General features: G+C 32.6%; 1 long non-coding RNA gene across 4 annotated transcripts; it reads left to right on the forward strand.

Moving 5' to 3' along the window:
* The first annotated feature begins 1,879 nt into the window (after window positions 1–1,879).
* Window positions 1,880–4,847, forward strand: LOC114396106. 4 transcript variants are annotated; one of them, XR_003663227.1, is made up of 8 exons: window positions 1,880–2,137; window positions 2,212–2,235; window positions 2,331–2,392; window positions 2,792–2,933; window positions 3,302–3,355; window positions 3,464–3,603; window positions 3,672–4,219; window positions 4,365–4,847. It is a non-coding gene; the product is annotated as an uncharacterized LOC114396106 (long non-coding RNA). The 4 variants fall into 4 exon arrangements; XR_003663229.1 differs by having other exon boundaries at window positions 2,331–2,378; XR_003663226.1 differs by having other exon boundaries at window positions 1,881–2,235.
* The last annotated feature ends 1,075 nt before the right edge of the window (window positions 4,848–5,922 follow it).

Genomic DNA, 5,922 nt, shown 5'->3' on the forward strand with positions numbered 1-5,922 from the left:
ATTTGTGGCATTGAGTATAATAATCCTAGTTCAACTCTTTTCTTGACCTTAGGTGGCAGTATCTTTATTATTCGAACCTCGTCTCTCAAGGAGGTAATCAAATGATCTACATCAAATATATCTTTGAAGTCACTGCCACATCAAGGAGACATGATATGAAAGAAATGAAGATATTTCAATTATTTTTAAACATACGAAGCAAAACAAAAACATAATAGAAACATAGACCATAAGAATTTGAGATTGTGTGTGTGTGTGTGTGTGTGTGTGTGTGTGTGTGTGTGTGTGTGTGTGTGTGTGTGTGTGTGTGTGTGTGTGTGTGTGTGTGTGTGTGTGTGTGTTTTTTCTAGGTAGAGAATCTCAAATTCTTATGGTCTATGTTTTTGTTTTGCTTCGTATGTTTAAAAATAATTGAAATACTATGAAAATCAAGTATTTTGCTTGGTTCACATTATCTTTGCACTTATCAGATTTTGACTCAGTTCTTTATTCGAAGTTAGCAACTAATTGTCCTTAACTACTTAAACAGGTCCTTCCTCTATTGCTGAAACACAAGGTCATACAGCTAAGTAGAACAGATGCTAGACTTGCAAATAATGGACTACCTGGTGAGATTCAAAAGCTACGATGCCGAGTAAACTTCAATGCTCTGAGGTTTACTACTCAGATAGAAGAACTTGGCAGAATGATAGTCAAGGTTTTGAGGCAAAAGCGGCCTTTCCTTGCACTTCATCTTAGATATGAGATGGACATGTTGGCCTTCTCTGGCTGTGCTCATGATTGTTACAGCAAAGAGGAGGAGGAACTCACAAGAATGAGGTAATATGAATCTTGCATCTTTTGAAATCAGCACTATTCAATATATATATATATATATATATATATATATATATATATATAAATTGCCCCGCAGCAACACGTTTTTTTTTTCCACTTTTTCCTTTTGTTTTTTTTTCTCTTTAAATTTTTTAAAAATCGTGCAAAGCACAGGTCCCACACCTAATTTTTTATTATAAAGTTAACAAAAATAGAAATAACGATATTTTCTTATACGTATATTTTTGGATTCTAATGATATTGTGTATTTGATTATATAAATAAAATAAAGAAGACATGTACAATTCTTTTAATGTAATAGGAATTACTGATTTATCAAGTCTATTTTTGTTATGTTTAGTCTGTTAACAATTACCATAAGCAATTACTGATTTTACTCCTTATGATATTGTGTGTATATGTAAATTTGTTTGGGCCCCTTGGGTGGAGTATCCTCAGGTATAGGGTATTTTGTTTTTCTGAATTATGATGGAAAAAACGCTGACTTGACTGATGGATAAGGTTGTGTTTGCAAAAATTGATTGTTCAAGTGCTTGCGGTGTGAAGAATCCATGATTCACTTGGGGAGGATATCACATTTTTGTGTTAATTCCTCACAATTTATTTGATTGTGCAAGTAGAAGATTCGCTTTTATATTAACTACAATTTTCTTTAATATCACATTCTTTTTCTTTATTTTCTTTTAGGTGGATTTGACATAATGCATGCTGCAGCAAGGTAATTTGAATTTCATGATTAGGTGTTTTTGGTTTTGTTTAAGCGTAAGAAATATTTCGTACTACTACTACTATTATTATTATTATTATTATTATTATTATTATTATTATTATTATTATTTTGTTTCAGGGCTTATGATCGAGCTGTGATCAAGTTCCGTGGCGTTGATGCGGATATCAAAAGGAAATCGACCTTTCTAAAATGTCAATGACGATTTAACAGGTCTCTGAATCATTTGTAAATTAGTTAGTAATTTAACCTATTATTGTAAGATAAAATAAAATTATTGTATCATTTAATCATTTTAAAAATTCACAAATATTTATTGTTTAAGAAGTTTCATTCTATTTTTTTTTTTTTACGATTTTGGTTTGGCTTTGAGGATGGGTTGGGTCGCCATGCTTTATCTCGCCGTCGTTCCTGCCCTCAACCGAGTTTCCCTTTTTGTGCTTGGCTTTAGACTATAAATTTAGCTTCTGAGTTTAATTTGGGGTTTGGTTTGGTTTCAACGATTATCTGAACAAGCTTCTCCTAATCGGCGACTCTTCCGTTGGAAAATCCTACTTGCTTCTCAGATTCGCTGTGAGTTATCACTTTATTTGCTTCTCCTAATCTCTCTTTTTGTTCACTTCCTTTGTTTCTTCGTTTCGTTTCAGGATGACTCCTAGGTCGACAGCTACGTAAGTACTATTGGAGTTGATTTCATAATTATCACTCTTATTCTCTTTTTTTATTTCTATTTATGGCCCAACACTCATTTTTATTTTATTTTCAGGAAATCAGAACCGTGGACTTGGAGGGGAAAACCGTCGAGCTGCAGATTGTGAGTATTCTTAGGTAGTGGCGTTGTCAACGATCATATAGCAGTGTTAGGACTTTCCAAATGTTATCCCTCCCATGATTTGATTTATTATTATATTCAATCCCAGTAATTTACTATTATATAATTATTTCCGTGTCCTTTCTGGCCATGAAGTCATGAACATCCAAATTGAACCGATAAATAGCGCCTTATTTTACATTTTACCGGAAGTATATAATACAAGGTTTATAAGTCTGTAATTGATTGTTTATGATTACTTTATTGTGTTGAAATTGAATTGCATTTGATTTTTTTATGTTTCATAATTAGATTATAGAATGTATTTAAATATTGTTTAATGAAAATAAATGTATGTTTCATAATAATAATCATAACTGTTTGTTATGGCTGAAATAAATAAAATTTGTTGGCAGGAAGTCCGAGATTCTGTCCATGTCTCACTTGAGACTCTCAATGAACGAAAGTAGCAAGCCTTCATTTAAATGGCGAAGGGTTTTGCTCAAAGTTAGCGGAGAAGCACTTGCTGGAGACCACTCTTAGAACATTGACCCTAAGGTTACATACCCTGCTTTGCTTTCCCACTCTATTTCTCTATTCAATTCTTCTTTTTTTAATAACTTCTCACTTGCAGGAGCTGCACATTTTTCTACTATTTTATTGTGCGTTACTGCCTTTATTATTTAAAATTAGTTTTCTAATTGTTAATTACAAGTTTACATAGATATAACACTGGCAATAGATCTTTGCTATAGCTTGATTACTTAAAGGGACATACATTTTAGGGAAATGAGAAAACAAGTTAATTAGAGTAGAGTGACAATACATAATTCCTGAAAACATAATAATTGAAATGAAATGAAATATTTTGATTCGTGTTGTTCTCGGCATCATTTCTGAAATTATTGTTTTATGGTTGGATACAGATAACCATGGCCATTCCAAGGGAGGTGGCAGCAGTGACTCGCCTTGGCATTGAGGTGACTACAATGGATTCTTTATTCTAATACTTTTTTTGTTTCTTTTCATATTCATGATTATGGTCACATGCATGCCAAGCTTGGAGTCATTTGTTGTGTTTTGTTTAGTGGGATGGAGCTGGACAGGAGCGATTCAGGACTATAACAAGCAGTTATTATAGAGGAGGGGATGCCAAAGATACCAGTAGATCATCAGAGAAAAATTCAATTGAAGAAGAGATTGAAACTTAAACTATTGAAGCACAAACGTAAGTTTATTATGCATATAATTTCAGTACCATTTTTGTTATATAATTTTGGTTCTTGGGTATGGCAGATTTTCTAGCAAAAAATGGGGAAGAAGAGAAAGCAGTAAGACAACTCATGACGAGGCACAACCCCAAAAGGAACAACTCATGATGAGGCACAGCCGGAAAATAAATTTTTTTGGCTTGCTTTATTTTGCCCATTTTTTTCTAAATCATGCACACATCTTGGTTTGATTCGTGCCTTAGCTGTACGGACAATTGCATGTGTTTATTTTGTTATCAATTTATAAAGCTTTAAAGTGAATTGTGGTCATATCAAAACAATCTCTTCTTAACATTAATCATTAGAAGACCGGTTGATGTTTTTTTAAATAGGTTTAATTGATATAATGCTCCTAATTAATTATGCATTGCGATGTTTGGTTACTTTAATACTTATTGTACTTGGTAGTCAATCTCAATGTTCTTTCTTTCTTGGTAATGCATCACTGTTCTATTGCTTACAGAATCTCTAATTTTTTGGCAGCAACAATGTCAAAAATTATTAAAGAGATGTTACCCCCAGATGTACGTGTTGCAAGAGATGCCCAAGATCTATTGATTGAGTGTTGTGTAGGTCAGAATTTTGTTTCCATTATATTTGATTTGTTGCCTTAATTGTTATATTTGAAGCTATATTTAGGGTCTAAATTCAAGTGTGCATCTTAGTTGTGCACAAAATTGATGATTTTGCTATTGTTATTTTTCTGATGTCTGTTAAGGTTAATTGCCAAGTTTGTGGCGTGGATTATAAGCAGAGCCGGCTATAGTGGTGCTACACCGCTGTGTTGCGGCTATGGGCCCCTCCATTGAAGCCCATCCATTGCCTGGAGCGCTGTGGATTGCAGCCACATTGACGGCTATTTGCTTTGTGGTATCAGCGGGCACAACTTTGACTATTGATTGAAAACCCTTGTTTACTCCCACAATACTGCATTGTTTAAGATTTATTTTGGGGGCCATTTTGGTGATTTTAATGTTAAAAGTCTCACCAAAATACTACCAAAAACATTCTCAACTAAATACAGTGACTAAATATGAAGCAGCCATAGCGGTTATTGGTTTTTATGTTGTTATTTGGGGGAAAAGCCAAGAGCAAGCAAAGGAAGAGGGTGAAGTTTATGATGACTCGGAATCATACTCGCCCGTTGTCCCTCTTTTGGAGAACAAGAGAATGGAGGAATAGAATCATAGCAATCATTTAATTTCTCTAGCTTCAATATAAATGTCTCATGTAATATTTTGAAAACAAATTGCATTGATAAAAAAAAAATTAGTCATACTTCGATTGATTTGAAATCTTAGTCTAATTTTCTAACAAGATAATAAAAAATGAACAGCTTGAAACACACAACCAGTTTATAGTTTGATCAATAAAAAATAATGGATGGGGAAGAAAGTAAGAATTTTATCAGACATGCTATTTTTCCTGCATTTCACATTCACAATGCATTATTTAATATCTATTTGGCTTAATGTCAGAGAATAAGAATTGACCGTTTTTCTAGCCACTTTACAATATCCTATTGTTGTCTATATATATTCTTTTCTCTAACAACCTTTCATTTTGTTTTATTTCATTAATTAACAGTGCTTCTTTTATTTCATTTCTTTCTTTAAGAATAATTATCCAATCTATTGGGTAGGTGTAAATGTATTGACAAGGGAAAATTCTGTGGCTGTGGAGAAGACCCCAAGACATGTAAAATCTATATCTATATCTATTTATATGATCGATATAATATAATATATGTAGCTCCGAGACATTGACGAAATAGAAACATCATCTCTCGCTCCTAAGTTGTACATTTATTTTGTTACAAAATTAGTACGATACAATTCAATAAAAAATTAAAATTGATTTGTTACCTGATTCAATGATTAATTCGTAATTATCAATAATGCAGGTTTGATAACTTGTTGTCTACCGTGCGTCACCTTTGGCCAAATTGAAGAAATTGTGGACGAAGGGTGTAGTAGTTAGATCAGCGAAATAAGAAATAAACAAAATATTATATAAAATTGCTATTTTACAATATATATTGTATTGATCATATATAAGTTAGTTTGATCTGTGAGAGTGAAAGAGAGTTTCATATTGCAATGTAGTTTTTCGTTTTTCGGATGAAAATAAATCATCAAGAGGGTGTCTGTGTCAGTTGATTACGATACTTAATGAGTTGTAATTAAATTGAAAACCCATGTTTTGGTTAACTCGATGTATAAAATAGGATATGTCAAGTAGTTTTTTTTTTTCTGGTGGGGTTTGAAAATTTTTAT

This window comes from Glycine soja, chromosome 18, assembly GCF_004193775.1.
Source record: "Glycine soja cultivar W05 chromosome 18, ASM419377v2, whole genome shotgun sequence".
NCBI lineage: Eukaryota > Viridiplantae > Streptophyta > Magnoliopsida > Fabales > Fabaceae > Glycine > Glycine soja.